The following is a 12932-nucleotide window of genomic DNA, read 5'->3' on the forward strand; positions in this document are numbered from 1 at the left end:
AATTTGAGGTTATCTACTTCTGTCATTGAAATAATACTATGAATTCATTTGATAGAAAAAAATATATTCTTTAAATTGTATAGAAAAAATAATAAGTCTTGTTGCGATAAAACAGTGAGAATAAGAAGTTATGACATTGCATCTGAAAGAAACTAGGCATGAATTTGAATTCTTCTTGACCGGACATTTAACAATTATAGAGAAATATATCCCTCACTGGTTCACATGACAGTATGTTCAACACTTTGAGTGTAATTACAACGTATTCCTTTGATCTGGTGTTTACTGTAGATGTATCAAGCCTAATTTGGTGATGTATCCTTTTTGTTTCATTGACGACTAAGTATCCATGTGACTGCTTCTTCTCCATCGAGAGGACTTCTTTGTAAGTCTGTCCTGTATGCCTTCATGGTAAGTGTATCCCTGTAACTGAACTGACCGACTGAGGTCTCACCTTCCACTTGACCCCATCACTGTTCACCTTTCACTTTACTTCTTCTCTCTTCACCTTCCGTTTGATCAATGACTGACACTACAATATGTAGCCATCTTATATAGACAGTTGACACACCTACGCAATCTCCAGAAATAACCATGATCTACTCCCACGTCACGACAAATGTTAAACCCTATGGCGAAATCGCCCGCGGCACCCAGTAGGTATCTCCAAGTACGTGAGCTCACCGCTAAATGCTCACGATGACGTAGCGATGACTTGGCAGTAACGCCAGCAGTATTGCACAATGTAGCCATGTCATATCCACATCTTATATATAGCAACTCTTACTGTACATGTTTTTAGTGTTAATCTACACACACATATATGCATAAATTTAACTACAAGCATTGCAGAATTGAACTGAACTATAATAACAATACAATAATAGTAATCTCACAGATAAAATAATAATAATAATAATAGGACATAATAATAATAATAATAATAATAATAATAATATCACAGATATCATCTTGCAACAGGATTTGAACCGTTACACTAGATGTTACTACTTGGTAGCTGTGTCGGTAAAAAGATTATTAATATTACTATCACAGATCTGTTCTTCATATTGTAATAAGTGTTCCTGGTGGAGGGTATCTGGTTGACTATGACCTTGCTTTTGGCCATTCTTCCAACATGACCTGCCATGATTTAGACATGTGATTCTGTCTCCTTTCAGATATCTGTACATCTCTGCATTCTGGTATCAAACCTCCTTTTCATTTATTAGCAACACTTTGCAAATATCTTCCTTTCGTGAAATCCATTTTCTTCTTAATAGAAAGACAACTGGATCTTCTCCCAAGAATTATTCCTGCTGATGAACCATGTTTCACAAATTATGGAATTCATAATTTTCTTAACACTGATATCTGGAGTGATGAAAGTCCTCATCATGTTGTTCAGTCACATTCAACATAGGTTCTCATTGAATGTATAGGTTGAAAGCAGGGAGAAAAGTATTGCCCATTCATACTCCCACTGCATTTGACCAGCCAACAGTACTTGCAATTGCTAATTGAAACAATGACAGAGTTTTCAGTGACATTCCTCTGCACATACAAAGTGGTATCTTGATTGTATGACACGCACATTTCTCTGTCGTGCAGGTGTGCTTTGACACAACTTTTTTCAGGTGATTGAATTGGTTGAAATCATCTATTTCAGTGGCTGGCATGAAGCCTTAAAGTTAATCCCTTTGATTTTTATTTCTTGGGGCCTGCTGAGTGGTTCAGACAATTGAGGTGCTAGCCTTCTGACACCAACTTGACAGGCTTGATTTTCTCTGAGTTCAGTGGTATTTGAATGTGCTCAAATACATCATGCTCATATTGGTAGAATTATTGGCGCATAAAGGAAGTCCTGCAAGACAAAATTCTGGTACCACAGCGTCTCTAAAAACTGTAAAAGTAGTCTGTGGGGCATAAAGAAAATAACATTATAATTGTACCAGGGGTATGGCCTATCCATCAATTCAAACTGCTACATTCTCGACAATGCTGTCATCTAATTAGGAATATCCGAACTATATGTTGTCCTAAATGTTGTATCTTTTGGGATGAGATGTTCCTAGCATCAATTTTTTAGTGCTTCCTGTTGTTTGGAAACTCTATCGTGAAGAGTGTTTGTGTTTTGAAGTTCTGTTACTCACTCAGCATTCATGTGTTATTGATAAATCTGGAGTTTTCAACACTGTGATTAAATTGATCCACCAAGTGATATGGTTTGATATCAAAACTTTATCAACATATCAAATTTAAATTCAAATTATTGTTTTCATTACTTTTGTGTTGACTACCACTTTTGCAATCATTTAAGATAAGGCTAGGAAACAACAGATAGGGAATCTGGCACCTGGGTGACTGCCCTAAATGCATATCAGTAGTGATTGATGGAATGATGTATAAGCCTGGAATCTTGGGGGACCTTATATTTTGATGCAGTGTGTTATTGAGTGTTCCATGTAAGCGAGGAGATCTACTTCAGGGTACTTACGGAGCATGTTAGTTAGCAGAGATGATTTTCTTAGTGATAGTAATGTACTTCCCAATAGGCGTAGTGAAAATAATTTAATAGAAAGGAAGCTAGTAAGGCCTTCCATGGATATTTATGACAGTCATAGCAGAGGACTTGCTGTGAAAATTGAGTGGTAGTGTATGTCATGGCAATTCAAGGTAGTGTATATCCTGGGGCTACTACTTCTGCGATAATGGCAAGTCTACGAAAAATATTGAACACGTGAAATCAACTCAGTCCCCCTGAAATTCAACAAACTTTTTAGTTACAAAATACCCCATAGGCTTGATCTTCCAGAATGGTCTTGTGTGAATAATGAAATGAGTAATACAATTTTTTTAAATTAGGATCTGTAAGCACTTTAGTAATATTAAGGCATGGTATACGTATCTATGTAATGGGGTTAGATATTTCTTAGTAAGTGAACTACATCCAAGTATTAAAGAGTTTACAATACCACAGAATATAATTGCACTTCCATACCCTTGAAAACTTATTTAAGGTACTGAAGGGAGTACAGAACAACAGAACCATGAAATAAAGGAAACAAATCAGGAAAGTAAGGCATTTTAAGGTACCCAACTTCAACAGTCAATTTTAAGGGAGTGTGGGGTTCTGAGATTGGTCTTGGTGAACTGTCAAAGAGTAGAAAATAAGCAATTAAAATTCAGTGTATTGATGGAATCTGAGGAGATTGATGTGATAGGAGTGGAATCATAGATTGTTGTGTCGAGAAAGTATGGTAATGGAGAAATATTTCCAAAAGGTTATACTGTCTGTCACAGAGAGCAAGGATATAAGATATTGGAGGGAATATTTATTCTGGCAAAGGAAACTTATTGCTGTCATGAATGGTTTACTGGTGAAAGGGATGAAATATTAAGGATAAAATTACTTTGTGATAATATGAAAGAAGTGTGAATTATAGGAATATATATTCCTAGATGAAAGGAAGGGGACATGGAAATGTTTGAGAAACTAATGGATTATACTCATTAAAACAATAATAATGATATGGTAATAAGTTGGGGAGATATAAACTTGCTTGAAGTTGAATAAAATGGAGCTGCAGGTGAAGTTCAATAAGTATGGTTTGTCCATTATTGGAATTTGCGAACATTGTTTAGGATTCTCACCAGGAATACCTAATAAAAGAAATAGATAGATAGTTTTGTAACGGGATTTCAGGAGAAAAGTTAATGTATCAGAAAAATTAAATAAAGTTTGTGGGATGCTTTAAGAGAAGAGAGAGGACTTGCCTAAAAGAATTTATATAAAGCCACTGCAGGAGAAGAGGCGAGAGGGTGGGGGATATCCGAGGGAGTCTTCAGTTGGAAAATAATTATGTTGGCATGGCTAACAACAAGTATAAAACTACATGGGGTTTCAGCCCAAGGGATTGAGGTAAATTTTCATTGATTGGGAAAGGCGTGAAGTTGTGGAACAGTTTACCTGGGTAAGTGTTGGTTATTTTCAAAAATCTGCAGATATTCAAGAAAAGAATAAATTGCAACAGAGAAAGGGAATGGAATATTTGAGGCCATCAGACCTGTGCGTGTAATTGTGTATAAGGAATTTTTTGCATAAGTTAATTCCATCCCTTTGTCTATGGAGATTGCCCATAGGAGTGAAGTACAGTGATGTCTCTTAGAGCCCTGGGACCTGTACAGTAACTATAGAAGCCCTTCAGTGATTCTAAAATGGGGTGGAATAAATGGCTCTGGATAAGACACAGCAGGTTGTTATGCATGATAAGTACCAAAATGGGGAAAAATATAATGTAATTTAAATCTTATAGCCGTTGTATGGTATTACTTGATGTGATTCTACATACTGTATATGAGTTCATTATGTGTAAGTGCAGTAGGTATTATGAGTAGAATTTTGTAAATAATATAAAATTATTATGTAGGCCTATGAGCTGTGTGTTGAATAAATAATTATTACTCTATATTGTATACTACTATATTTGAGGAAATATTCTCCTTTTTTAAGTTAAAAACGAATGCTTGATAATAATGTATTTTTGTGTATCAATTGCCTCTGAGGTAAACACCTCATTTGCAAATGAAATAATTTTCATTTGATCTGATTGGACCACCTTGTGTGAACATGTAAGTCTATGTTTTGACGGATGTTAGCTTTAAGTATGTGGCCACTATTTGAATAGATTTTAGAGAGAACAGAGAGAAGGATAGAGCCCTAGCGAGTGTAGCTCTGTTGTAAAGTTGTGTCCCATTCTATGGTTGTGTGTTCTTCGTAAGCCTCTGTTATTGTGTAAAGTAAGCAACTAGTTAGTAAATCTTAGATGGAAGCAAGCAGTCGAATATTTATTTACCTACCACCCTGCCAACTCGTTACTGTTTGAAGTTTCAGTTTTTCCATTGGGCTTTGCTTTCGGTACCATTTTTTATTGTGGGAAAATATCACAGCTTTGTACAATATCTGAAAGTATGCTTTCATGGCAGTCTCATTTTTATGTGCATCTGTCAGCCCATAGTGGTGTAATACTGATTAGATTCTCTGTGACAGAGTTGCCTTGTAATTTGAAGAGAATAGTTTTGGTATCTGTATTGAGTTAGCTTTTGGATTCTGCATTTGATCATGTTGTCATACTCATAGAGTTAGTAAATGATACACTTGAGTTAGCATTGGTGCCACCATCTACAAGAGAATCAGTGTAGCGAGCGGAGCATGTTGAAATCGCAGCTGTTTGGCAGAAAGCTTGCTCCGCTATGCTCATCAATGTAAATAGGGGCCTTTTAAACCTGTGTAAATATACATAAGGTTTAATGTTCTTACATGTAAATATTCTCAGATACTACAGTATACCTGCGATGCTTCTCTCCAGTAAAAAGGAAAGTCCAAAAAGCCTGAATACAGGACTACTAATAAAAAAAGGACAGTGTTCAGATTCAGTTAATTAATACAAAATTAATTTACTGTTCATATTAAGTCTTCTAACAACATACGTTTAGAAGGAGGTCTCGTATATTTCTTTTTTTTGTGTAAATGGCCAGAAATTTGGTATAATTCTGCCCAATGACTGAAAATGTCCTCTTGTACGAAGCAGTTGAACGAGTTTTTAGGCCTAAAATCGTTGGCGGGATTTTGGGGTAAAGTGGACAAAGTACAAGTTGGCAGGTTCGAGCTTGGCTCAGTACGGTGATACTTGAAGGTGCTCAAATAAGTAGATAGATTTAGCCGCACATGAAAGAAATCCTGTGGGAAGAAATTCCAACACCTCAGCATCTCTGAAAACCGTACAAGTACTTAGTGGGATGTAAAGCCTTATTATTATTGTGATTATTATTATTATTATTATTAGTATTATTATTATTATTATTACTGTCGATGTTTTCTAAACTTGATTACAAGTGGAAATATGACACTCTGTTCTGGTTTCAGCCTATTATTGAATGTTTATTTAGCCTTTCCTGAAATGTATGATTTGCTTTAAGGTTTTAACTTCTAAAATGATTTCTATTAATAATATAATTTTGTGTGCCTATTTCTAGCCGAGTAAACCCCTTGTTGGATAAACCCTCCAATGAGGCTGGGCGGCATCTGCCATATGTAGGTAACTGCGTGTTATTGTGGTTGAGATGTGTGGTGTGTGAGTTGGAGGGATGTTGGAAATGGAACAAACACCTCATCCAGCTCCCGGGCTATTGGAATTAACCAATTCCCAGCCGAGAATCGAAAACGGGACTGATCATTTAGCCAACGAGACGGATTTCTGTTAATGGAAAGGGAGAGTGGTAAAATATATGAACGAAGAGAATTGATGGGATAGGGAAGGACTAGGAGTGGGAAGGAAGCACCCATGGGATTAATTAAGGTACAGCCCTAGCATTTGCCTGTTGTGAAAATGGGGAAACCACAGATAACCATCTTCGATATTGCCGACAGTCTGGTTTGAACCCGCTATTTCCCAAAAGCAAGCTTACAGCTGCCTCGCCCTAACCGCATGGCCAACTCGCTCAGTCAATAATACATTATGCTTGTAGATAGTCCAATGTAACATTTGAAGGAAGAATAATATTGACGAAAGCAAAGGATTCAGAAGTTCACATGGTGAGGAAGAACTAGTCTCTAAATTGTAATATCTGGTAAGGTATGAATGGCGATAATGGGGGCTGCTGCATGTATTGTACGAAGAACTGTATATCAAGAAAATATATTCAACAGCTTTTAATGGGCCTACTATAAATACACACAAAAAGTGAAAAATTGACCACAGTTTCAGGCTATCATGCACATCTCTTCTTATATCCTTTTTTGTACCAATTCGCTTTACATCACACTGATACACATAGGTCTTACAATGTCTATGGGACAGGAAAGGGCTACGAGTGGGAAGGAAATGACCATGGCCTTAGTTAAGGTACAGCTCCAGCATTTGCCTGGTGTAAAAATTGGAAACCATCTTCAGGGCTGCCAATAGTGGGAATCAAACCCACTATCTCCTGAATACAAGCTGACAGCTACATGACCTAAAGCCTGCAGCCACTCGCTCGGTATCATGCACTTGATTTTTCTGGGCATTTACTTTCAAAGCCATGGCCAATCAGTGAAAGGAAAATGTCATCCTTTTATATTTTGTAAAACATTAATTTCAGTCTTCAAGGTAAGGTCCAAAGAATCTCATTAACACTGACAGGAGAATCGGTCCTGAAGTCAGCCCAAATAGGCCAATTCACATGACAACAAGTGTCACACAAAGTATTATTTTATACACACGGAAATGAATTTCATGGAAAATACCTGTGAAATGACATGCCACTGCCCTTTGTGACCCTCTCTATGCAGCCATAAGCTGCACAGGAGACAGGCATTTCCCTTCAGTTAAGTATCAATTTATCGGGAAGCTCCAGTGGTGACGCTGCCAAACAATTTAGTTTTGCCAAACATGGTCTTACTCATAAAAGGTATTAATTTTTAGTTTTCTTTATTCTAGTCTTCCAGGGGATTCAGGAGATACTAGCTGCTCGATATTGCATACAGGAAGTGATCTGATGTGCGATTTACCACCTCATAATGTACATGACAAACTGCTCCTGTCCCAGTCTGAGCAAAGGGCAAATCAACCTATTAGCGAGTTGGTTTACTCCTGTAATGAATGTGGTACAAAATTTTCGCGAAAATCTCGTCTTCAAAAACACCTCCTCAAACATACTGGAGGACCCAAACATTGTGGCAGAGTGTGTGGTAAGGTATTCCACAAAACGGACCACCTGAATAGGCACCTCCGCACTCATTCAGAAATACGTCCGCACTGTTGTAACCAATGTGGCAAAAGGTTTCGTGAGAAATCTACGTTAACTACACACATAGCCACTCATACTGAATCGCGCAGGTACTGGTGTACCCATTGTGGTAAAGGCTTCCGTGAAACTCGAAATCTCAATAATCACATGTACACCCATACTGGAGAGTGTCCGTATTCTTGTAACGAATGTGGTAAACATTTTCGTGTAAAAAGCTCGCTAACCGAGCATCTCGAAACTCATACTGGATCGCGTCGTGTTCGGTGTAACAAATGTAATAGGAGGTTTCGGGGTAAGGACGAGCTTAATGTACACATGACCGTTCACACTGAAGACCGTCCGAACCGTTGTAACCTATGTGGTAAATGTTTTTGGCTTAAGGTTCGGCTGAAGAATCACATAGTTATTCATAGTGATGAGCGTCCATTTGTTTGTAAGATTTGCTGTAAAGGATTTCGCCAAAAGAAGAATCTTAAATCACACATGGTCACTCATAGCGGAGTACGTCCGCACGTTCGTACGGAAAGTGGTACAAAATCTTCATTTAAAGGACGAAAGTTGTCTAATAGTGGCGAACGTCCATATGGGTGTCATAATTGCGGTAAAACATTCTCACTAAAGTGCACTCTTATATCACATATAGGCACACATGGTCAGGAACGTCCATACGGGTGTAATGAATGTGGTAAACGTTTTCGTCTTTCAAGCACGCTTATGAGACATGTACTCACTCATAGTGTGGATCCTCCATTTGGGTGTGACCATTGTGGTAAGAGATTTCGTAGGAAGGAAACGCTTATTAATCACTTGCGTACACATATTGAACAGCGTTGGAACTGAAGTGATGAATTTGATAAAACTATTTCCCTGCAATGTATCTTATAAGACAACTCATCACTCATACTTTGAGTGTGCTGATACTATTGTAATGATTGTTTTAAAATGTTTCATTACAGATCACGATTAATAAAGAACTTTTTGCACATACTGGCGCTCCCCCACCCTTTTGTACTGAATGCTGATGTGCACTTTCCCTTTCTTTGTAAACATGTTCACCATACTGGATAGCGCCCATACGTGCGAAACAATGTCGTAGTAAGGTAGGTTGTGGTAATAAGTCCCAGCAGGTATTAAGGCGCACTGTTTGATTTTCGCTTTTGCCGCTTCTTTGGTCGGTAGTGAACCTACATGTCTGCTTACTGTCTATGCCTGCTACTTGTTGGTGAAAGTGAGAAGTCGGCCCTCCTCAGTATTTGGTTGCTAAGCCAGAGTCAAGACTCGACAAGGGGAGTTGATCTCATTTTAATAACTTTTCTTAGGAAAGGGACGTAAAAACGGGAATGTTAGTTCTGGGATAGCATTAAAATAATATATGTATCTAATAGTGTATTAAATAAGTAATGAAACGGTGTACAATTTATCGAATTTGGTTAAGAACACAAGATGGTGCAATCGAAAACCCTCAAAATCACGATGCAGGAAATAAGACCCACGCTTTGCAACATGTGGGCCTTATTTCCTGCAGCTGTGTACGAAAGATTTACTTCGAATTTAATACAAAAATATGCTAACCCAATGTTATTTTAGGTCGTAATGTTTCACAAATATACTAAACAGACTAAAATTATTTTCAATAAGCAAACAATTTTATATTTTTTATCCAGTGTGCACAATGCTATTGATCTGAACTTGAAGTCGAAGACATGTTCTTACACATGCCTTTTGTATTAAAGACTACCGCGGTGGTCTCAGGGTAGCATGCTAGCTCCTCTGCCTGGATTCGATTCCCACTATTGTCACGTAATTTAGAAAAACCAGGAGATCTGGAATGACGTTATTCCAGCGTCGTGAGAATATTTGTGAGTAGTCGCAGTGGTCATAAAACTAAGGGAAGCGTTAGGCTTCGGCCACAGTCCAAGTTTCTAGCGGAGCGTTGCGTTGTGTGGCGGCATAGATGAAACTCAAACCTGCGTAAGCAAATGCGTGTGGCCATAGTACCAGCGGAGCGTCAGGAGCCGCTAACTCCTGTTCGAGATTTCTGCTGCGCCGTTCGCGCGGTGACCGTTACTGAATTAACAAGAGAAGAGATGCTATGGGCTTTACGTCGCACCGACACAGATAGGTCTTATGGCGACGATGGGATAGGAAAGGCCTAGGAGTTGGAAGGAAGCGGCCGTGGCCTTAATTAAGGTACAGCCCCAGCATTTGCCTGGTGTGAAAATGGGAAACCACGGAAAACCATTTTCAGGGCTGCCGATAGTGGGATTCGAACCTACTATCTCCCGGATGCAAGCTCACAGCCGCGCGCCTCTACGCGCACGGCCAACTCGCCCGGTAAGAGAAGAGATGAAAGTGTGTGTTGGACTCACTATAAACGATTGTTTTCAGACTTCGTTTTCAAAACATCAAAGACTCTTATTTCATGCAGAATTAAATGTTATCTTAAACTAAATTCGTTTTTTAAATAAGCGAAACGAAAAGTTTAAAATCACTGTGAAAATTAAGCGTTTTTTTTAATGTTTGTGTGATTTAAATTGCAAGAATTTTATATTTAGTGGTTATTATTAGTTTTTTAAACCACATTAGCTTAGTTTTTCGAAGTAAGATCAGAGGAAATTATGCTTCCTGTAACTTTTAAAGAGGAAAATTCAGATCTCCTAACTTAGCATGGTGAAATGATCCATAATATATTTTCAATTTAAAAATTTCACCATAAATATTTTTGAATTAATGCAGATGTCTTTTAATACTTCTTGTCCACAAAACATGCCATTTCCTCTTCCAATTTGACGTTGTAATTGCCCGTAGAGATGAGGTTATGGTACTCTTCCTGGTTTCCCATTTTCACACTAGGCAAATGCTGGGTCTGTACCTTAATTAAGGCCACGGCCGCTTCCTTCCAACTCCTAGGCCTTTCCTATCCCATCGTCGCCATAAGACCTATCTGTGTGGGTGCGACGTAAAGCCCCTAGCAAAAAAATAAAAAATAACCCGACACCGCAGGTGACGAAGTTTTGAAGTGTTGTGCAATGTGGTCAAAGAAGAGACAAAAAGTTTCCATTCTTCTGACGTTCATCGTTTATCTTAACTTGAAAGGCTTGCGCTATGATATTTTAACTCTTTTCCAAATTACAACAACCACGTAGCTGTGTTGGATCTTTTCCACACCTAAAGTTAATTGCGGTATGAATCTAATCTTGCCAATAACACGGGAGTTTTTCCTCTGATAATGTACATATGTACTTAGTTGAAAAGACACGCTGCCTTTTCCAATCATTCGACCGTGTCAGGAATGGATTGAATGAAGCCCCAATTAGCAGCGAGGGTAGGAAATGTCCCAGCTGCCGAAGCGTGTCTCTCTCATCTGGGGCAATGATTAATTAAATTAAAAGACATTCTAGAGTGTTACTGGAATGAAAGGTGACAGGGAAAACTAGAATATCCTGAGAAAAGCCTGTCTTGCTTCCGCTCTGTTCAGCACAAATCTCACATGGAGTGGCCGGGATTTGAACCATGGTATCCAGTTGTGAAAGGCCGGTGCACTGCCACCTGAGCCAGGGAGGCTTAACCTATGTACTTCGTTATACATCGTGATTCCACTATTGTGGAGAACATTGCAGTGATATCGATATTAATTCGAGGATCGTATGAAGAAGATTCATAAGAATGAAATGTAGGTGTACTTTATTGAGTAATTTCTTGCACATCCAATTCTTCTGTAGGGCTGTCCAGATTTCACTACCCCTGTCATGGAACATCCAAGCCACAGCCTTGTATATTAAGGCGTGCGGTCAAGTGACGATTAACAGAGGATGGGTTATTGCACCCTCGATGTTTTCCAGTGAAGGTATTTATTTTCACTGCCCAATCTTTACAAACTTATGTGTTTCCACACGAGTAATATTCAAATTAGAGGACTTTTTGGCTCATCCCTCATCGATGCTGATGAGCCTGCGTGGTTCATTCTGGTGCACATAATCTGGAGTGGATATGAAATAATCGATTGGTTGTTTTTATTTGCCTGATTTGTTCTCATACGAGACATATCAATATTCTATGTATTAAACTTTACTACTTAGAATGGCATAGCATTAAGTTATTGATTATAAATCCATCATTTTCAGACGTCATACTCGTATCAGTAGGCAGTGACATGTAAAGGAACTTTATGGGACTAAATTCTGGCACATCGGCATCTCCGAAAACCATAAATGTAGTTGGTGAGACGTAAAGTCAGTTTTCCATTGTTATTCCGACCCTTGTACCGTTTCTCTACGGGGTCGGGTATAGGTGAGATGAATATGTTTTGGCGTGTTTTTATGACTGGATTCCCTTTCTGACACCAACTTCATCACAGGAGTTAATAAGATAAAGTGAGTAACGTGATATATGATAGTAGGAAGAGAGAGGGTGAAACCCGGTCCCGGCACGTAGCCTACTTCTGTCGAATAACACCAAGGGGTCTACTCATGGCTTAATGCCGTCATCCGACAGTAGTAGGGCAACACCAATTTTAAAGCATTGGGTGCTTAGTCAGCATTTTCCCACGAGGTCATTGACCCTAGTTGAGTAGTAAGTCTATGACGGTTGTGCTGAGAGGCCATTGACAACTAGTTGAGTAGTATGGCTATGATGGTTCAAGGAATTTGCATACGACAGAAGGCCTAACCTCACACACTCCATTAGGGTGGCCAAATTGACCATCTAGGGTGCTTTAGACCCCCTCGACGTCATACACGTACGTACGAGGGCAATGCTAATTTCAATGAGTGTTTTTGTCTCCTAGGGGAGGTTATGACGTCATATCCTTACGTACGAGGTATACTAAGCACACGGGCCATAATCTTGTTTACGAGAGCAAGCCTATCCTCACAAACTCCATTGGAGGGGCCTAATTGGTCAGGGGAATGATCTGGGGTGCTCATGACATCGTACATTATACGGACGAGGGCAATGCTAATCTCACTGCCCATCCTAGATTGTTTGTGACTGCTAGATGGTGATATAACGTCATACCCTCTGGTACGAGGGCAATGCTAACCTCACGGGAGTCTTTGGAGCCGAATCCGATTGGGCCGCTTGGAAGTGTCGAGTCAGAAGTTTAGACTGATAGGTGTGGTTATGACGTCATATCCTTACGTACG

This window comes from Anabrus simplex, chromosome 13 (assembly GCF_040414725.1).
Source record: "Anabrus simplex isolate iqAnaSimp1 chromosome 13, ASM4041472v1, whole genome shotgun sequence".
NCBI lineage: Eukaryota > Metazoa > Arthropoda > Insecta > Orthoptera > Tettigoniidae > Anabrus > Anabrus simplex.